General features: G+C 37.1%; 1 long non-coding RNA gene across 1 annotated transcript in view; it reads left to right on the top strand.

Annotated features, from left to right (window-relative positions):
- Positions 1-17,773: 17,773 nt before the first annotated feature.
- LOC131352001 (uncharacterized) overlaps positions 17,774-23,487 on the top strand; it is a 103,887-nt gene continuing 98,173 nt past the window's right edge. Inside the window, exons 1-2 of the long non-coding RNA XR_009204466.1 lie at positions 17,774-18,054; positions 18,154-18,297. This is a non-coding gene — a long non-coding RNA (uncharacterized LOC131352001). The remainder of the gene's footprint in view (positions 18,055-18,153; positions 18,298-23,487) is intronic.

Below are 23,487 nucleotides of genomic sequence, written 5' to 3'. Positions count from 1 at the left end.
TTGGAGAATATTCAAGGAACACTTGGTGTGAAGGCAGGAGCACGCTCTGAATGGGATTCAAGTCCATACAGGGCACCATGCGCTCATACACACCCACATTCACACATTCGTTCACAGCTATTGGCAATTTAATGTAGCCAGTCCACCCACTGGCATGTGTCAGGTTGGAAGAAACATGATGAGAACATGCACAGAAATTCATAGAAAGCTTGAGGTTAGGAACATACCAGGGACCCTGGAGCTATGGGGTGACAATGCTACCATGTTGCAGATTTTTGGACATAATAAGTTTGTATGTCATAAACACATGACTATGCAGTATATTGTTCCAACCTCTGGCCATAATTAGAGACAATGACAAATATAAAAACACCATATTTTCTGAGACACCAGGTTTCTTATATCAGCCCACATCCCACTGTTTTACACCTTTCACTAACAGTTTACAGCCTTGCAATTATAATAAAGCCCTGAAAAGAAAGGCTCAGAAAGCATTAACAAGATTCACAAGTGTATTTATCCGGTGTCATGTGCATGATATATGTCTTGTTAAAGTACTCCAGCATAACTCACAAAAAAGCATGTCATGATCAGAGTACAAATGTGAAGCACAGCAGGTGTAATAAATGAATACAGGGGCTCTGATTGATTTATACCAACAGCAGAGACAGTTGTTCATGATCAAGGTCATCAGCAGTGGCTGGCAGACCTGGTGGCAGCATCACAAGGTAATGGATCCATGCCACAGCAGTGTAAATACTGATCGCCTAACACTTTTCTCCACTGACACATGACACGGACAATAGCTGACTAGAATTAGTGGCTCTAACAGGTTTAACTGTTTAAGGCATCATAGATATATGAGCTTGGAAAGCTGCACTAATGGTATTTGTAATCTGAACCTAGTCTATGCTAGTAGCTTTCAGGTGTGGAAAACACCTGAATAATTGAAATAGTTTTTACTCTTTAGATTTGGGTTTACATACTTAAAAGTATGTATTTAAATTATGAATCTATAAGGTTTCTCCTTCTTTCATCCAGCCATCTTGTGCATTCTGTTTGTGTTTATTTACAGTGCCAATTTCATCACCTTGACTTTCACTTTATTTTTTGCTAAAAATGTTTCATTTAAGAAAGAGACTTTTAATCAAGACAGTTTGACATATTATATATGCTTTTGCTTAAATCCTCACTGCTTGTTCCAACCCTCTAACACCACCATGACTACCACTAGTAAGTAACCTCACTATGCCTCAATTTGGGTCAGTGGTTCAATTTTCCTCTTGGTACCAGGTCCAAATTAGCTCTATGCATGTTACGCAGAGCTGTATTGCTATTGTTTCCATGATACATGGTTTTCCCACAGATTTGGGCCTTGTCTTGAACAGTGTACTTGCAGTCCTTGTTTATGCATGCCTGCAAAGTCCACAATGCTGTACCATGTCCCATTTCCATTTTGTCTCATTTCCATTTTGGCCTTCAAAAGAGTGCTCTCCCCTTTGGTATGTCTCTCACTGAAGCAGACTCAGCCTTGGTTTCTTCCAATAATGAGCGAAGACCAGTCACAGTGGACGAGCAGGAAACAACAAGGGAGATTAAAGAAGAAATATATCTTCAATTAAAAAGTCCTAATGTACCTTTCCCTAAAAGACATAACTTGTCATCAAGCACCATTAGGATTAACACGTGACTGATTAATCTGTTTATAGATAAAAGTTTATGTTACTGAACTGCCAGTTCCTTTTTATCTCAGTAATATTTGTTCGGTTGGCCATTTCACAGTGGTTTTTAAAGTGCAATTTGCGCTTCATGCAGAGTGCATTTAGTAGGCAGGCCCAGGCATCGTTGTGTGATGAGCGATTAAATGTCAAATACATTGTGAGAGCATCTTGTGGCCACATCCAGTCAAAATGTAAGCTTCCAACTAAATGCTCTACATTAAGTAATTTACAAAGCCTTATCTTGATATAAAAGATTTCGTTTTTTATATAATTAAAAATACAATGTGGTGCAGTTGGGTACATTCTAAGTGAAAATTTATTCCTACAGGCAGAGATCATGTAGCAATAAACAGGTACTGTAATATAATACCTCAGTGAGGTGACTTCCCATTAAAAAATTCTCACATTTTGAATTATATATTATATTATTATATTATATAAGTTTGGGACAGTTGGATCAGAGAATCTATCACGATGTTACCTCTCAGCGTAATTCTCAGAAGTTAAGATGTGTATTCTTTAAGTTAAGATTATTCCTTTTCCTTATCTTATTTCTTGGGATTAAGTTAGTGGTCAGATTCATACAATGTTTGAGTTATAACCTCAGTGGGTCACTTTCCTTTGAACACAGCTGCTTGTTTCGTGTGTTTCCATGCTTGTTAGAGTTCATTCCTTCATTTTGGAGAGTAAAGGGATACTGCTGCCACCCTGTTGAGTTTATCTTCCTCATAAATGATGCATTAGTTGAATGGCCATTCTCTGGTTCTTTAGTGAGACCATTTCGGTGAAGGCCACAGGCTTTTTCCCAATCTCAATCAGCCTCTTTTAATTTGCCTGCTAATTAGCAGCCATCTGTGGGCCGTCACAGTCAGGATGTATGGGTCTTGGGCAAATGGGGGAGAGGAAGCAAGGGACTATGACAGGGTTAGCTGCAGGCTAGTACCCTGCATTTACTGACTCATTTAACTAACACAAAGACAGGACTTGTGGTGCAGTGCCTTACCACCAGATACTAATGATGATCCAAAAAGTTAGCACAGACGGATAATGGTACCACTTTCTATGAAGGTCATGTTAATAATGAACTAGGAACACATTTGTATCATTTTATAATGCATTGTTGTTTTATGCATTATTAATAAAAGCATTACACTTTATAGCTATCTTTATTGTGTCTTATAAATAATAAATGTGCATATGTGCGTGTCTGTGTGTTTGTTATATCACTAATATCATAGAATCCCATCTGATCTTGACTTGAAAATAATTTATAATGATTTTTAAAGTTATTATTATTTATTTATTTTATTATTATTATTTAATTATTATTATTTTATTATTATTATTATTATTATTTAATTATTTATTTATTTATTTATTTATCTGTTACATTTACAATATATAGCTCTTACTTAGGGCTCAATAATGCAACTTATAAGCTATAATATTTAGTTTTCTATGCTAGTAATCTACAAAAATTCAGTCACTTGGTTTTAGAATTAATCAGTGCAGGTGTCAGTGTGTCTATAAATGTATAAATGAACACAATGTCCTATTGCGGAGCTAAATTCCTTTGGCATTGGAGCCCAGAATGTGTTATAAACACGGCTTATAATGCATTAACACTTTATAACTGCACCACAAATAATGCAATTAACTATTATACCTTTCCAAAAAAATAATTATGTATGCATGTATTCATAGATCATTCTACATAAAGCATGGCCTTCACAGAAAATGTTACCAGCATAATGTTTCCTGTTCCGATCTGTCAGAGTCCGAGCAGCTTAGACTGCATTCATCATCATATGCTTTAATACAAATTCTGTAGAAAACATGTCACTGAATGATTGCCAGTAGATTGATGCCTCACATTGTGTACGCATAAATGTCAATATGTTGGTGAATAGAATTAGGAAATGAGTAAGAGTAAACTTGAAATAATGCTGGGAAATGACTGATTCTTGTTTTCTTCAGATAAAGCCTGCACTCCTATTCACCATGGCCAAGATAATAGCACTTCAACTTGTTTTTGAAAAACATGTTTTCTACAGTATTGAATAATAAATTGGCTAAAATAAACAGATTCCAAAAACCCATTAGACCAAAGTGAAAGGCACGTAAACAGTCCTAGAATGTTTTTCTTTTATTAAGAGTTTGTTCATTCTTTCATTTGTTCCTTTATTCTTTTGTCTGCAGTAAGCACCTGGACAGACCCATGATCAATTCGGACCATATACTGGAATCACTGGGCACAAGGCAGCAGAATTAATGCCAGTCCATCGCTGAACATACACATCCACACCTATGGGCAATTTACCATTGCCAGTCAATCTATCTGCAAGTGTTTGAGGTCAGCAAACCTGCGGACCCAGGGCAAACCCACTTGAAAACAGGAAGTATCAGACCATGGAGAATCAAATCAGCTGAGAGGCATCAATGCAGGATGAATTATATATTAATATGCAGCCTGGTACTGTTTTTTTCTAAGAAAAACTAAAAATAGTCTGTCTTCAGGTTAAATTAGTGCCAGTAGTTCATCTACAGCTGCTGACAGATGTTTCTGAATAAATGAATCTTTAATATAATAACTGTAAGAAGACTTAGCAATTATCTATTCAGAAATCTAACTATAAGACATCATCGTGTAAGATATGATACATGTTACAGGTACAGCTGCTGCCTCAAATCTCCAGAGTCCCAGATTCAGTTGTAGAGCGTTACTGTCTCTGCGGAATTTCTCTGCATGCTCCTCTCATGTCTGTGAGGGTTTCCTTCAGGTTCTCTCCCAAAACATACCAGTAGTTGGGCTGGGAAAGATAAATTGCCCCTAGTGAATGATTGTGTGGATACATGTGCACATGGTCTTTATTATAGACCGACATCACATCCAGGGTGTATTCCTGCCTCATGCATCATGCTCCCAGTATTGGCTCTGGGTCCACTGTTATCCTGAGCAGGATTGGTCACTGGTTAATGAACATGAGTGAGTGAATATTCCTAGCCAACAAATGCCACATGTGCAAATGGGAAGCTAATGTACCAGCGCCTTACAATACAAGCTACAAGTTGATTCCCAAATGGCTTGTTAGTGGACATATTGTGCCCTACATATAGCAGAAAAAAAAATCCAGTGTTTCATACACTCTGGAGTGCACATATTGTGAGTGAGCAGCCATCTGGGAGTTAATTCAATTCAATTCAAACAGTAAATTTATCATTGATTAGCCTGCGAGCAGTATTAACATGGCTTTATAGATTCCAGCCGCCCATGACTATACCAGACATAAGATACATGCGTAAAATACATGTCCACACCAAGCATGTTTTCTTTTCCAACTCGCAGTCTATCTAATATCGTAGCACATTTCAAGTTTATTCCATATACATAGCTGCTAGCAATAAAGTCATAATGAGTGACAGAAAGCTTCTATCTATTTCTAGAAGAAACATTTTCAGACACTGCTGTGTACAGATTTATATGACAATACGAATGAGCAAAACATACATCTAGTTTGCTATGAATGCTTACTGCCACTGCCATGAATGTAAATAGATATAATTAAATAAATCTGAAGACATAAATGTAATTTCAATGTTTATATTCAGCCACATGGTGATATGAAAATGGCCTTAATGCTAATATAGTGTTGAATAGTAGGTACCATGGTTCAGGATTACTTTTTATTATTTTTTAATGTGGACCAGATGAAATGTTAGCATGCTATATTGCATGAGGATTCACTCACCCATGATCCTTGGAGCAATGACAATTAGGCAAAACAGTGTTTCCACTTGATGTACAATTTGAGTTTATTAATATTGCAATACATTTGATAAATTAGGCTTTTGGCCTGACTTGAATGAGTCTCTGGCCCGCTTTGGTTGCACCGACACAAAGAAATCACTACAATTTCTCCCTTTTTACACGTTGAGCATAGTGCAGAAAAATTCCTTTGCCAGAAAGTATTGCATAAATGGAAGAAGGATGGAAGCTCATTCTTGTATCAGTATTCTTATCTTGATGTAAGACTTACACACACGACATAAGCTTTTTTGTAATGGATGGAGCCACTATTAGAGAACTGACAGTGATACTGTATAGCTGCACAAATAGCCACAGATAAAATACAGACCAATTTACTGCAGTAATAATTGGTGCATTGTGGAACAGTGAGCAGTTTTGGCACTTTTGGAGAACATAATATTCTCTCAACAAAGGAGTGAGTGGGTGAGGAAGAAGATCACATCACCAAAAATATTGTGCCTGTAGAACAAAATGTTCATGTGGTGGCTAAAACTTTTTTTTTTTTTTGTATTTTATGAAAATAGAAAAAAAAAAAGATCGTGATGGGGCTATGAAATTTTATAGTAATTTTGAAATGCCAATGTATATTATTTTAAGTAGAGAATACTTAAGCACATGGTGTTCAGAGGCACATAGTAGGTTGTTATTTTTAATTGGACAGTATGATTTTTTAAAAAATGCCTGTCAACCACTGCATGGAAAATCACTTCCTGAGTCCTCAGGTCATGCAAATGATTCATTCAAGAGTCTACAGCTGCCCTTTGGATAAATGAAGACTTTCTCCAGCTTACATGCTTATAGACAGTTACATGCATGGGACAGGTCCATTTTGGTTGAAAAAAGGAAATAGACAGTGATAATAACTCTCCACTGACATCTTCTCGGAGTTAAACATAGCCCTTAGCCTTGTTTGTGATTTCCTCCTTTATAATAAGCCGCACCGATGCTAAATTGATCTATATTTCTAAATCAGGATTTTATATTTACCATGTGCTCTATGTTGATGTTTATCCTGAAAATACATCTATCTGTATTCTGTTCATTTATGAGAAACACGCTTAAAGTGATGCTAAACCTAAAAATATTAGTGTTGCTAATAGCGAAATAAAGCAGCAAGGGGCCTCTTAGCAACAAGAAGAAAATCGTGCTGTTCCTTAATAAGATCCATTCGTTTTTTCATCCACATTTGCATTTCTGGATCCAAACTAACGAAAAGCCCTGAATAATACAATAGACTCAAATTTATTCTGCCACACGCAGGCAGCAGAAGCTAGTAACGTCAGCATTCGCAAGGAGAGAAGATGAGAGTATAAGTGGTAGAATATAGTTTGATTGTAGCTCTTGGCAGAAGTGGCGCAAGTGAAACATTTATTCCTTGTCATCAGGTTTTGTTACACAACCGCAGGGGAAACAGAAACATGCTTTCTATAAAGATTCTTATATACGGACACTATATACAGAGTGTTGTTGCCAGCCAATTTTGTGGTGAAGTATTGAATTATGGATGAATGCATGCATCATTTATTATCAAAGATTCTCTGTAAAAAGGCATCAATAAAGCAGATCCAATAACCAGTTGCAATAAACCCTGCCATAAATGCTTGTCTTCCACATTACACCCCCTAATCAGTCTCAGGGCAGCTGCAGAATCCTCATGCCAGAGTAACATTGCTGCAACTTACCATCCTTTTGTTTCAATTTGACCCCACTTATAGAAAATGTCCAATTTTTTTGTGCATGCTGTGGTTGTGTTGAATTAGTATGCCAAAGGGATAGCGACTTGTCTTCAAATTTAAGTGGGCAGTAGTGGTGCAGTAAGCTATGACTCATATCCCGTAAACTGGTAGACAACTGGAGGTTTCCTAGATTTAAAACATAAATGATGCAAAAATGCTGCATATACGATTATTTTTTATGCAGGATTCCCCGTGAGATATCGCCACAGTCCATGGTAGGGGTCAGAGAATAGGAAGACAAAGCTAACACAGCGTGACCTTAGAATTATATGGTGCTATCTGTTATCCTGTCTACACTCAGATAGTGTCAAAAAAACCCCAGATATCTGAGATGGTGCTATCCCCTGTTCACTATAAACAAAGCTTTATAGTTATCCTGCATCTTCCATGATACATTGTTTGAACAGTAACGTCTTGTAATACACTATGAGAATTGAATCTAAACCAATTAAAAATAGAGAAACTGGGAAAACAAGAAATGGAATACTATTTATAGAACAGCATTGTTGAATACTCGATCCCATGCTGGATCCTTTACTCTCTTTGCCCCGGCCCGGGTCGATTCCCATGCAGAGAACCAACCCATCCACTCTCAGTGCCGGTCCCAAGCCCGGATAAAATGGGAAGGTTGCCTCAGGAAGGACATCCGGCATAAAAATCTGTGCCAAAATCAAATATGCGGATCGGATGATCTGCTGTGGCGACCCCTAACAGGGAGCTGCTGAAGAACCACAACAACAACATCTCTGTTGAATACATGATTCTGTTATGTCGTTTCATTTCTATAGTAACAACTAAATTCAAAAAACGAATGAAAATATTGATAGACCTTTAGGCATTTTGGTGTCAGTGCTTTGCAAAGTCAGTGTTAAAGGTTTGATGCTGTCTTAAAGTTTTCATAGATAGGAAAACATTTAGGATTGAAGTGGAATCTCTGTAACATGATGAGCCGCATTTTTTAAATAACTTTACATGACAGAAAATCACTGGTTATAGTTTATAATTTAAGCTGAAAGCATGCATATAAACATACAAATAAATACTTCTAATTATTGTCAAATTGTTGTAAATACAACACTACTGGTGGGACATGCTATTATTGTTAACAGACTGCTCTTGGCTTAATTATACCACCTCTATCACTGATACTACTTTCCTATAACAGCACAGTACATACTATACACCCGGTGCTAAATAATGTTGTATTTGGACAGTGGTTACTCTAACCTTTAGCATTAACAGAAATAATTTCTACATATCATTTAGCAAGTGACAAAACAGCCTCCTGAGGAACAAATGAATTTTTTTTTTCCGCCCTAATTTGCTTTCAGCATGTAGCCATTCTTGAGAAGCACAGTGAACCTTTAGCAAATCTTAAACCGCAGCAGTATTTGACAGCTCTCTTTTGCGCCATCAGTGGTTTTATTGCATAATCCAGGTACAAATGGTGGTAGTGGCAATCAACACATAGCACATTCAGTTGCTTGGGGACTCCAGAGAGTTGGGCCAAAGTGGTTGGCTGAATAAATCTTTTTTTATAAAACCTATTTATTATATGATTTTTTTTTTAAGGAAAGCAAAATCGTGAATCATACCCAAGCAGTGTTTAAAAAATTAAATATATAGAGATTGGAGATTATAATAATGCTTTCATGAAGCCATTACCAGTACATTAACATGAAAACCAAATTCCGCATTATAAGTATAAGATCAAATACTTACATTTTCCTGGTGTGCCTTAAACAGTATGCGAACTTTTTCCAGGGCCCCAGAAATGACAAAGATTGTCATTGTGAACACACTATGCACTAAAATTATACAGAAAGTACTATTTGAGATGGAGTCCTATGCTAACACTGGGGTGGAAGATAAGGAAAAAAAAAAAAAAAAAAAAAAGGAAGCTAGCAGGACATTATCACTCAACATAATAATCTTGGGTTGCTAGTGATTTCTTTCCCCATTTCCTTTACCATCTTTTTCCATTGTATCTTTAATTAATGGCAGCATGGCATCCTGCATTGTTCTGTAACCTGTTTCAAGCGGCCCTGCTGTGATTTAAATAAAGGTTTACAAAACTCAGTGTTATTCATGTTCGGTTAGGTTTGTTATTTCCTGTTTTATACACTATGCATTGATTATCTGCAGAGGAAACATAAGGTGCTTTAATCTTCATCTCCCTTTAGGTACCTACAGAAAGTACATTAATATCTAAATCTTTAAATCCTCATGTACAGTGAATTATTTTCTTTCTGAAACACAGTCATACCCAACAACAAAAAAGCTATTTTTTTACTGTTTGTGTAACACAAGCCAGGTTTTTCATCACTAAGCCCAAGTATTGCAGCCTACACTTTTTTAAGTGGTGTAAATCCATGCAAATTCATTCAAGTCAATTTATTCTCACAGCAGAGGATTGTATTGGTATCTGCCTTTGTGACAGCAATTAAATACGAACACACATGATTAACTAAAGCTTCTTTAATATATTCCTAGTGGTAAACTTGTTTTTTTTTTGAGAGAAATTGCACACGCCTGTCTCTTTGGTAGTAATTTGTGGCTTTATGTCTTTTTTTTTATTTTTTTTTTTATGAGTTCACCTTCTTGCTCAGGCTTGTGAAGGTTACTGTCATAATGTGTTTCATTACAGGTCATCATTCAATTGTAATCAGCACCTTAATATAATAGACTCCAGGTGAATATAACAGATGGAGAAATGTAGTCTGATTACTTTCCATTACCTGCTTGCTTTATTTTTTCTTCCAATTTCTCATTCAGTGCTGGCTGTGCCTATTTATTTCTTTGGAGGAAGAAGACGTTTATTGCGCGAACATTTGTCCTCCAGTTTTGCTTAACACATTAAAACGTAATGTAATTTTGCATGTAATAAGCTCAGTTTTGAAACTGTCTTTATTACACTGTGTATTTTATTAGCGCTGTTGAAAATTCTGTTATAGTATATAACATAGCACTCAAGATGATAGCACATGTTGAATTATCTTGGTTAAATATTCATAATTTTGTCCTAATCTTTTATCCTTAATGGCAGACAGCCTGAATACACCACCTTTATCAGTTTGACTTTGTTCATTAATTTATTCATTCATTCATTCTAGGGATGTAACCAAAAATAAATGAGTTATTTGGTACAAACAAAAACAAATAAATAAACAGAGATTGAGATATTGCATTACACCTTTACATCATCATTTCATCTTTAGTAAGCAGGGTAGGGTTGTGGAGGAGCTAGAGTTAATCCCCCTTACACTAGGAACAAGGTAGGAATGCAATCTGAATTGGAAGCCAGTCTTTTGCACACATTTTTCACACCTTCAGCCAATTTAATGCCACCAATCCACCTACTAGCATGTTTCTGGGAGGTAAGAGGAAACCAGAGAACGAAAAGGAAACACAAACATTAACCCAAGCTCAAGATTGAACCTGGAGCTGCGAGGTGGTAATGCGACCCATTGCACCACTGTTCTGCCCTGTTTGACTTCTGTTGAGTTTTAGGCTTTAGTGTTGCAGGAAGACAGGTGCCTTGAGACTGCAGATGAACGTGCACGAATCTTCCATTAACCTCCCACCCATCGCTCAAACTTCCAGTGCCATAATCAAACTTGCCACAAATACAAAACATCTCACTTAGCTCCCTCAATGAAGTGGAAACATTCATCTAAACCAGCAAATTAGCATCTAAATAGTAAACATCTGCGAGCGGGTTTCATAGGGGCAAAGCTTATTTCTATCATGAGCCCATTTTCTGATTTTTTAAGCATGCTTGTATAAGAAAAAGAGAGAGATACAATGAGAGAGAGAGAGAGAGAGAGAGAGAGAGAAAGAGAGAGAGAGAGAGAGAGAGAGAGTATAGTACATTAGACATTTAAAATGCACTCTTTCTAATAAGGAGTCCTCTCTAGGGAAGGAGAGAAATCTCACTGTAATATCATCTGACTGAAAAGGCATTAAAGGTCTGGGTTGGCCCCTGAATGCTGTTCAGTGAAATCTAGTCGGTCAGTGAAACTCCTGATTTGCCGATCACATTAGCACTGAGTCAGCAAACATAGCTGTGTGCTGGACATAAAGTAAAAGTGTAGTGCTTCCATCTGGGACTTTTAGATGTGTTTTGAAATTTCCAGAAGAGAAATGATAGATTAAATGTATGCATTTCATTTTGTAACATCCAGCCTGGACATTTCTTCTGCAGAACACCGGAGGATTCCCTTGGCTGAATTCTGAGTCACTTCTTCAATTATCCTGTTTCTGCATTAAACACTATAAAAAACCATATGGACTTTTCAGTAGGCGCAAACCTGTGCAGTTTACAAGACATCGTTTTTATATTTTGAGCCGTGGTTGTTTGGGATTATTTTTTCGTTTATGACCTTATCTTGCCTTGCCATATTTTTGCCATTTCAAAGCCCCTTGACTTTGATGCTACATCTGATGTCTGATATTCTGACCCTGCCCTTTCCTTTGACTACATATTGACTTTGTCTCGAATATTTTTGCTACTCACCTGGACTGTCCTGCACATGTATACTTACACTGTCTTTTTAACATTATAATTTATATGCAATTGATGATCTGGTTTTCTATAGTGCAGTGGGTAGAGTAATACTCCCACAGAATGTAGGTTGTAGGTGTAGAGAAGGTGTAGCTCAGTGGTTAGGGCGTGGACCACCGATTGGAAGGTGGTGAATTAAAATTCTAGGACCCCCAAGCTGCTGCTGGGCCCTTGAGCAAGGCTCTTAACCCTGAATTGCATGGTTGTATCAATAAGATAAAGGTCTAGATAAGAGTGTCTGCTAAATGCCATAAATATAAATGATGAGTTCTTCATTCTGATTGGTCAGAAGATGTTGATTACTTTCCAACAACAGCAGCTCAGATCATAGTGCAATCTCTAAAGTGTTTGTAGTGACAACTGACCCGGAGACTTATATGGAGGACTCTCCAGCATGAAGTATGTGAAGTAAAATAGTGTTGAAAATAATTGGTGGAAAAAAGATTTCTGGATTGTCATTATTTAGGCCATAGATATTTGCTGTAATTGTTGTTAATGGACACCATGATGATAATGGGCTCAGTGCTCTTATGAACAAGTGATCTTTCTTTACTTAGCATTATAGAGACTCCTCTATGTCTTAGGTTAAGTTGCTAGAAAAATATTTCATTGAAATTTGCAGTTAACATTTTTTATTTTCTTCTTCTGACAATTAAGTCAAATGGAAAACAATTAGAGAATCAACTCCAGGGTGAAAAGAAAGGAAAAAAAAAAGCTTATGAAAAAATATCTAGTGGTATTTGTGGTTAATTGCCTTAATCTCACACTGAAATATGACAACATGAAACCGTAACTGAATTACTGTGCAGTAATGATAAGAAAATAAAAAGCTTAGATATATTTTTCCCTTTAAATGAAATGCCACAATTATTGGCATAGGACCTGGTTCCAGTCAGCTCCAGCAGTGTCTAAAGAGCTCCAGGCGCTCGCATTTGTGGCTAGATGAAAGACAAGGCTTTCTTCTGGCATGCCTTCCAAATAGTTTGTTGGCATGGAGGTGGTGTCTAATTGCAGATTTGAAGATTTGGAGACGACCCAGATTGCTACCATCTTCTGCAAATCTTCAAATGCAATCCTTGGAGGCATTTGTGTGTCTCTAACAATCATCTTAACAGCATCTAGGGGCGAAAATACACTTCCAGGTAGGTTCATTACAGCTCTTGTTGTTTTTAAACCTCTTGATTTTTTATTTATTTTTTTCTGCCTTAACTGCAGATATGGTCATTTTCAGGCATGCAGCAATTTTTTTTATAGCAATTGATTTTATTATAAAAGCCAACATCTTATATCATTTGTGTGTTTTATGATGTCGTGCGTTTTGAAGAATAACTAATGCTGAGTGCACATGACTTGAGTTGCAAAATCTTGGAATTGCTGACCTACTCTAACTGCATGACCTGAATTACGGGCAATCACTTGCTTGTTGTTGAAAGGGAGAACACAATACATGATTGCTCAGAAACTACAGTAGATATGTACATTACATTGATCCTATTTATTTATTTATTTTGGGAGTAATAAATGCCAAAGCTGGCTGCTGGCTGTCATGATGGTGTCATTATTTTGTATTAAAACAAGAATATATTTTAATATTGAATCAATTAAATAAAATTAAATTAGTTTTTAACAACTATTTCACTATCACATGCAAAACCAAAAAAAGTTGTTATAGAAGTAGTATTTCTTATTTCTTATTACTTATACTTTTCCCTTGGATTTCCACACAAATAGATGGATGATAACCTGGATTCGGAGATCTACAGAATATGAGCATATGAGAGCAGAATAATTTGAGTGCCTCTTCAGTCTCTTAATGCAGCTTTCTTAAAATTGTACTTGTAAGTAGCTGCAGAGCGAGTCATTGCAGAGTAAAAAAAAATGGACGGCGGATACATACTACCTGACTGGTTGATGCAGGAGCTGGGGGGGGTGAAGATGCTCAGTGCCAAAATGTGTTGTTGAATAGATTACTGGAGCTGTAATTGTGTAGTGTGCACTGGGTTTAAACCAGTACACTGTTGCTCCATTTAACTGGTGACGTATCAGACATTTTCAATCAGTATAAATTCTGATATAAAATTAGTCAGGACACTGTTGGCTTTTGGTGTGAGAAGTTTTTTACCTTTGTTTGGATAATCTTACACAGAATTTTAGTATATTTTAAATACTTATGAACAAACACTTCTGGCATTTTCATAGAGCAGAAAAAAAAACTAACCTATAAATATATTATATAATCTATGATTTTTTTCCCTTGTAGGCAAAAACAGAAACACTAGAACCCTGAGTGTCTACTTTTATATAAAACATCATTGTGGAGTGTTACATACTAAACACGGGAACCCCAAAACAGGCAGAAATCAATTTTTGACCTGTGTTATACAGAGCACTGAAACATGAAGCTATAGATGGTCAATTCATTAGAATTTTACGGGTGCCAATAATTGTGCCTTTTTTTTTCTTTTTTTTTTTATAAACTTTTATTTTATTTCTTAATAAAAAACATTTCATATAAAGGTTAGATTTCTTTTCTCTCACATTTCCAGTGTGACCTTAAGCTAATTAACCACAAAGACGTTTAGTCATAACCTTTATTACCTGTCTTTGCCGAGCACTCTGATCCTTCAGCAGCTCACTGTATATTCCTGGAATTTAATAGCTTACTGTGTTCTTTTAGCAGCTGATAAAGTTGGCACATATGTGAAAGCTAGGAACATTTTGTCTCACCTCTACACCTACAGACCTGGTTAAGTCAATGGGCCATGTACATAGAGAGAAAGAAGATGAGATGTGCATGAAGAGTGCTGGGTTTGTAAATGTTATAGTTTTATGCGGGAATACAGTTAAGTACCACCTTAAAGTCATAAAACAGCAGGGTAATAATGGAGATGCTGCTACATGTTGATAGCTTTTTATTACTCTAACATTGCTTAGTCAAAGCAGCACCATTAATTTCCCTAATAATATCTCAGTGATGTTTTGGAAAACATATTTCAAAAATCTCATTGTATACAAATACAATTACAGCAATGCGAGCCTACTTCCTCTTATTGGTAGCCCATTGGCTCGAGACGGAGAGACATATATCACTTTTTCTTTCCCTACATTATTGATTTATGGAAGATAATGGTACACTACTTTACAAACTGAAAGAAAGAGGGGAAAGAAATGATCCATTCCAGTTTTATGCATCGAGCACTTGACCTCGAGGATTTCGCTGAAAGAGTCTGTCATCTGTAAACGGTCTTGTTATCATTAAGTTGTGATGTTCATTAAGCTGCCTCGTAAGGGGATGTAAAATGGATTCATTTCTTTTAGGAATGCATACATGGCACGGATCCACTTATAAAAGCTCTTATGCAAATGAGCCACCACCGTCTCCCGTTCAGCTGCAGGCCTGCAATCTGATTCACTATGAAAACATATGTAAAATCAAAATGATCAAATGGGAAACTTAAATACGCAATCAAAGATTTAGTAAGCGGTGATTCAATAATTCTGACCACGTCCATACCACACTCGCACACAGCTATGAGCGAACAGCTTTGCTGTGCTTTCATCAGCTCATCTGCCTTAACAGCAATGGCAAAAACAGAGCCGATAGCTAGATTGACTCTGGCAGTATTTTTCAAATTTATCCATAACACGTTCTGATGTCATTTGTGCTTGCATGATCAATAGATCAAAAAGATGTCGAAGCTTCACAGATCTTATATGAAGCATGTGTTAGTCTTCACTCTTCCAAATAGCTTTCAAGTTTGGCCACAAAGTAAAACAAACAAACAAAAAAAAAAAAAATGAAAAGAAAAGGTGAAATGAGATACAAATGAAAATGCCATCATTTATAATTAACTGGCAACCTTCTTTCAGTTTGAGCCAATTGTAATTTCAGTCAGGGCTTGATACCTCAGGCAGATCACTAAACACCAAAAAGCATTCTCAGGAATTAAGGCCTCATGGAGCACAATTCCAGCATGGTGGCTTAACCTGGCACAGTCAATTCTCTTCCTCAGTCAATTCTCTTAACACGCACACAGTCAGGTGTTCTCAGTAGGAGTCTCAAAACTGATTTCCTTTTAGTTGCATCAGTCTATAACCAGAAGCCATGTGTGACAGCACAGCTTGCAAGGAGAGAGCAGGAACCAGATCTACAATTAGAATTACATAATTAAAGAGCCGAAAAATCAGGTCAAATCCATATCTGTGCACAGGGGAATCCCTGTCTAGGTCAGTCCCTAGGTACATCTCTACAGTAGACACATGAAAGATTACACTAAGGAAAGTATTGCAGAAGGACCTGGGCATCTCTGGTGAATTGAAGCATTGTGACTGAACTGTAATTACACAAGACCGCGTCAGATTCAGTTGATTATAGAGATGACTTCCTGGGTTGGCTGTATTTAATAGAAAGCAAGACAGAAAGACAGGAATGAATGAAGAAGGAACCTGTTGTGTCACCAAACAAGTTAAGACAGCGTGAGGCTGCGTGTCCAATGCTCGAAAATTCATCACCTCGGTCCCATTCATGCGCGACAGATTGTAGGATAGCGAGTGAGAATTTCAGCACAAAAAGCTGACTTGGATTCAGTTGGGAAAATTACCATAAAAGTGACCAACCAGATAAAATACAGCTTTCTATTGTGAGTACACAACTAAGATCCGTCTGGATGACATGGGTGAAAAATTTAGAAAATGTGATTAAATACACCTACAGGAATATAAGAAAATCTTGCAGGAATGCGAGGCAAAAAAATAAACAAGCAATATTTCCTATGATACTTCACACAAATATCTGATTCGGAATGACTGTTTTAGAAGTAAATTTATGAGAGTGGCCTATTTGAATGAAAAAAATTATTAAATTGAAATCCACAGTGTCATGATTGACAGGTTCGTTCATATCCTCCATTGTAAAGGGAGGCACTTTCCACATAGCAAGACACTGATGAAGATAGCAGAGTGAGATATTCTCGCGCCACAAAGTGGACTCTTAGTCTTTTTGTCTCCATATAATGGACCCATCATGTAGCCATCTTCCTAGATAACATCAGTTATGATTAGGGATTGAGAAATCTATTTTCCTTTCAGACTAACCGGGAGTACACCTACATCTTTTTGGTACTAATTCTGTAATAAAAAATAAGCAACCTACTTACTATGAAGCTCTGTTTACGTTGGATGCTAACAGTTTATTTGCGCTGCTAGGAATGAACTCCTCCTTCTGAGTTTTATCTTTTTCAGGTATTATGTCACTTAAACTCTATATTTAAAAGACAGCCCGAGCGAGGCTGATGTGAGTGTGCAGAGTAGTCATTAAAATGAGTGAGTTGCACCATGACTCTCAAACAAAGTGTAGATTCTGACAAGCAAATGTGCACGGCTCAGTGCTCAGTGCTCGTAAAACTGAACTGCATTCTCATACGTGTGACAGTTTCTCTGCACGCTCACTTCACTGCTCCGTATCTAATTGCTGTAAGTTCAAATTTATATAATACCTTTCTCAAACCCTATGTCATTTTTTGGGGGGAATGAAGTAGCAGAAAAACAGGAAATAATGAGGCGGAAACAAAATCAATCAAACAGAAAGAGTGGATAGCAGATATTGAGACTGATACAGATTAAGTGGCATAATGTTTTATTAGATAAGTTCACGGTTTGCTTTGCTTTCATGATTTATAGGGAAATACGTCCATATTTCATTTGTTAAGCATCTTAGTACTATCAAAGTGCATGTTTCTGAATAAATAAACACACCGATTCCGATACCAGTATTAACATCCGATTTATGATCATTAATGCTCCACTGGCTGAGATGGACAAAGTGATTTATTGTATGACTGAATAATCTCTTCTCCACTATCCACAGGGATCCAGTCTGTGGATTTTCTCTTCATGGAGGTGGATTTCTCCTGAACCAGCACACTGAGACTTGTCATATCCAAGTAAGAACTCGACTCAGCACAGCCTCTGCTGAATGCAGCAACCGGCGTCATCATAATGAAAATTTGCAACACTAGAACAAAGTTGCTGAAAGGTTTTCTAGGCTATGCTTTATTCTGTGCTGATAACACTCCAGGACCATTTTGTTATTGAGTATCAAAGACTTGCAGAAAGCACCCCAGGATTTACTCTTCGCCTGCTTATGTGAGATGTCTGCTACTGCTGAGCCATGTGCACTTCGGTCAAAACAGAGCAGGCAATGAGTCATCCGGAGACTGCGTCTAGGTCGGAGAAATGGACCCTTCGTTTAAAATGTACTGCTTTGTAGTTGATGTTTATTTATTTGTTTATTCGTTTCCCTCTCTTCACCCCATTTTCACTCAGATCGTGACTGCACTGACAAAAGGACTCGTCTGTGGAAGTTGCCGTCGATTTGCAGGCATGCTGGTTGCCGGGGAAACGGATTTTGAAGTTGCACATAACCGGTGGTGCCTTCTCTGCACTGCAGCAAGAATCACATATCACAGGGTAAGAGAGCACGACACGGGCCTATTCACGCCAGCAACAGGATGCCTAAAACCTAGAGTATTAGTGGGATAACAAATCAGTGTGTCAGAAGACAGGGGAATGAGAGAATGGGAATAATAGACGGAGGAAGAGATCAGGGCAAAAAAAAAGGACAGTGGACAAGAGAAGTTCATATAACTTCATCAAGAAGCGCTAAAGGAAAGAACATGTAGCATGTTTATTTCTATGGTATCCTGGAAAGATTTTCTAGGATATTTGTGAAAACTGGGGGGCATCGTATTCCTCTGTCCTGTGTGTGGGGGGAGTTTGCATGTTCTCCCTGTGCTTTGGGGTTTCCTCCTGGTACTTTGAATAACTCCTCTAGTCCAAATACATGCATCTTAGGCTGATCAACATCTGTAAATTGTCTGTATGATTGTGTCCATACAGTAGTTTGTGTGTGTACGATTGTGTCTGTAGCATGTGCGCATTGGCAGCCCGTCCAGAGTGTCCCCCACATTGTGCCAATTGTGTTAGCATGTTTGCCTTACACCTCCAGGCCTGGAGGTTTGATTCCTGATTTCGCAGAGTATGTGGAGTGCCTCAGAGCTTTCCTCCAGGCACTCCGATGTCCACCTCTAGTCCAAATACATGTCTTGTAGCCTGACTGGTATTTCAACATTGTAAACAGTGTGCACATATGTGTGTGTGTTTGGCTTGTGCCTTTCAATATATATATATATATATATATATATATATATATATATATATATATATATATATATATATATATATATATATATATCATATCCTCAAATAGTATAATAATGATAATAACACAGATTTAATATTATCCTGAGCTGACAAGACAAGACATAGCACTAGAAATCCTAGCATTAAAAAGACTTTACCTTCCTCGACCCTAATGACATTTTTTCAAAGAGTTCTATGTATATTATGGGGAAGGAGTAATCAGCATAATTCACATCGGTCTCTCGTGTTTCATCACTGGATGGATTTGACAAACAGGAGTCTCCCCGCTGCTGGTCACTGTACATTTAGTGAAAGACGGTGAAAGGAATGGTGATTGATTCAGTGATTCCTGTTTTTTTTTTCCCATTACATTTTCACATTCTGAATTAGATCATACAAACACATGCATTCTGTCCACTTCATTCTCTACAGTGTAAGCGACAGCACATGTGCCTCATGGAGAATTTGCAGCTGATATCTTCAAAAGGAATCAATAAGAAATATTCCTGCTTCACAGTGGCATGTAGCCAACAACTTGATAACAGCATTGCATGATTGCTGTGGAAAAAAAGAAAAAATAATTCAACATTATTTTGACGAAATATGCTAGTTTGATTCAAGTGGAGGCGTTGACACATGTTATGGACACGAAAACACAACTTTGGTCAAAATCATTTTTTAGAAAACATTTTTGGCTGTTTGCCCAAGGCCTAGGCAGCAACATCTGATTGTTTTTTTCCTGAAGATGATCAATTTTTTCTCTTCCATGTGTAAAATAAACACATTAATTTATTATAATGACACATATCTTATTCAATATTTCACAGGTAGCAAAAGACAGGCCGTGGCCTAGACATCATACTTCATCTGTTGAAGTGATAGAGAATATTATTGAGAATTTACCCCATTGTTTACTCAACCTCATGCCTGTCAACAACAAGTCTTCATTTTTATTCACAGGCAATAAGCTATTACAGTGAGGTGTCATCTTCTCCAAAAAAATAATGCAAGTTTATTAGAAATGCCAAATGCATCTATTCAATTCACCTGCAGACAACGCTCACATATTCAAGCCATCAAGATGCAAGACAGCACGTCTGAACCATACATGGAACTGACATGCTTAATTTACAGAAATATCACAGCTAATGGCAATTAATTATTTCTAGGTAATAAATTATAACTGGTAGACGGTGAAGCGTAGCTGTCATTGAGCTATAGACGATGTGAACGAGCTATTCATAAATGACATAAACTCACAATGGAACGGGTTGCACAGTAGTAAAGTGATATTGTTTTAACCATATTTCTAGCCATGTAACAAATATCAGCCTAAGCACATATTGATTTCTCTATGAAATTCAATTCAATTTGAATCAAATTATATTTGGATGTTTCTATCTCATGAAGATGGAGTTGATTGTACAAATCTGTGAATATCTAACACAGACTATTGTAGACTTCACTGAGAGAACTTTCTCATTTGATTTCCATTTACCTCATTCCTATTAGGAAGCAATGGAGCCGATCAGTCAGGAATGAATTAGAAAAAGAAGTGTAAGGTTGTTAGTGGCTGGAGAAGGACTCGGCTTACACAGACAACTGTGAATGGAAAAAATCATAAACACAGAAGTTGTGTAAAACTGGAAAAAAAAAAAGAGAAAGCATAAACTTTCCTGCTTAGTTCCCTGAATGCACACTAGATTTTAGTCTAGATTTCCCTTTTGCAGACTAATTTTGGCAGTCTGTGACACCCCCACCCCCAACTCAGTGATAAAACATTGCACGCCCCCACAGCAAACCCCTCGTGTAGTGTGAGTGGCTCAGCAATGTGATTTTCTCAGTCTGTGAGCTTACGCAGATGCTCCAATATTTCCAAGCATGGTTGAAATTCTTGACACTAAATCTTGCAGTGTGAGCAGCTCTAAGACAAGAACAGTGCTGAGAAACAGCCACAAAAGACATCAAATTCATATGTTGCCATGTGCAGCAGATCACTGAAGCCACTTCCATCATCCATTTATTTTGCGTAGAAGGCGGGGACAAAATGTAAGCGCAATAATCTTGCTCTTTATAAGAAATAATTTTATAAACAGCAAATTTACCAAGCAAGACATCATTTCTGGTGACACACGGTCTAAAAGTAGCCAAGGTACTTTGCATTATATCTCAGCAGAACAGAACGTCCTTGCTGCTTATAACTTTCCAACCAATCTCATTTTATGTTTATCTTTTTTCTTTAGAAACAGCCCACCCAGCATAGCCATCTGTTCAGACTCCATCTTGAAAGTTACATAATTGACAACTCTTGTGTCTTATTCATGGAAAACTGGGATTTGGTAATCGGGTGTTCTTCGCCAGGTGAAATACATGAGCTTCGTCAGTGATCGCTTGTGCAGTTTGCACAGCACTATGTCCACAAAACAGCATATTACAAGTGATAAAAATCGTGTGGTGTGAGCAGTACAGCGATTCTGCGATTAGGAAAGTCTCCACTAAGGGTCTTCTATGAGAAAGCTGACAGCATATAACATTTTTTTAAAGGAAAAATGTATGTGGCTGGAGTTACACTGCATTTTCTAGCTGACACAGAGAGACAGAAAGGGCACACTTGACAACCATGCTGTCCTACAAGCAGCCAGGGAGAATAAATCCCCAGAGGTCTTTGGTAAGGACATGTGTGGTTCCAGGGGAAACAGCATGATAGTGAAAATTATTCCATTTGGTCTGCTGACACCTTGACCTCTATGCATTTCTTCTCTGTATGGCCATAAGATTTTACTGCTGTGATACTGTACATTTCAATGCAAACTTTAAACTCTGGGTTGTCATTTATGTCACAAATATGACTGGACATTTGATTTATTTTTCGGTTAGAAAAGTATTGTAGACTATATAGTGGTGTCAAATGTCTGATTTCCTCTCTGGATACAGGTGATTATTCTGATAATATGTCATGGTTCATTTTTTTTTCTGGGTTCGTTTTTCTCCAGGCACAGGAAAACATTCAACCTTCCAGCCATCCATCATGCCAATGTTCATCCATCCATTGCTCCAATTTTGATCCATTCATCTATCCACCCACTAATTCAATTTCCATCCATCCATCCATCCATCCATCCATCCATGCATCCATCCACTAGGCTTGGGTAATGTGTAATGTCTTTATAACACGTTAATCAGCAATTAAACAACAATGGAGTATTTCTTTTAGTCAAAAACCATGAAGAGAAAAATTCACCCATGTTTAAAACATCACAACCCATGGAAATAATATAATTTCCCTCAAATGAAAGTGGTAACGATCACATTCGATGGTAACGTTTAACATGTATCTGTCTCTTATACAGCAGTCTATTCAAAACATTAATTCACAGTTATCTCTTTCATTTAGTAGACAATGACTGAACACTGAACAATGAACACTTCTCTTTCTCTATCTTCAGGTTTGTTTTTAAAAGCTTTCTTCAAGGTGTGATAAGAGCTTGTGATTCAGGACTGACCTTTGGCTTATAGTGTCTGGGTTTTCACTGGACAGAGAGATAGAGAGTGTGAAAGAAAAAGATAGAGAGAGAGAAAGCAAGAGCCAGTGAGCTATCAACAATTCTTTTGAGGATTTCTTTTGACCTTTAAAGTCATCAGCACCTGAGACCCTCTAATGAAGCTCCTTAAATATTGCCAGATACACACATAACCATCACTACGGCAACACAGAATACCAGCTACTAGCTTTTTGTTTTGTCCTTTATAAGAAAATGAATGCTTCTCCTTGAGCCAAATTATATATTCAAATAATTCTCATTATAACATAATTCAATTTTATATTATAATAATTCTAAAAAATTAACCATGTTGAAAATAAAAAATAATTGACATAAACACAGTTGTATTTTATTTTCAAATCACATCAGGGTCACCAAAATATTATTTACATTGACTGTATTAGTTAATTGCAACTGTGTCAGTAATATAATTATTAATAATTACTTCGTTGATACAGTGCGGAAATATGCTGACTGTGATATTCATTAAAAAAAAAACAGACATCATATTTTGCAATATTTTATTTTCTTTATAATGCTACCAATTATAACAATCATACATCATCTGGTCTTTGTCCAATCATCAGCTTTCCATTTTCTGTCCATTTATTTTTTTTTTTACCCCTGATAGCATCAGATTTCTGTTCTGAATGCAAACTGATAAGTTCAAGGTTTGATGTGTTGTGCATTCTGGGATGCTTTTCTGTCCACCGTGGTTGTAGACAGTGATTGAGTTACCACAGCTTTCCTCAAACTGTTAGCTCTGAACAGTTTGACCATCCTCTTCCGATCTCTCTCATCTGGAAAAATGTTTCTGCCAACACACCTGGATGTTTTATTTTGTTTTCCCACACCATTCTGTCTAAGAAACGGATACTGTTGTACTCAAAAGATCTGCAGTTTCTGAAGGTTTCTC

Source organism: Hemibagrus wyckioides, linkage group LG04 (assembly GCF_019097595.1).
Source record: "Hemibagrus wyckioides isolate EC202008001 linkage group LG04, SWU_Hwy_1.0, whole genome shotgun sequence".
Taxonomy (NCBI): Eukaryota; Metazoa; Chordata; class Actinopteri; order Siluriformes; family Bagridae; genus Hemibagrus; species Hemibagrus wyckioides.
The sequence above is the reverse complement of the archived record's forward strand: the minus strand, read 5'-3'. Positions and strand labels throughout refer to the sequence as shown.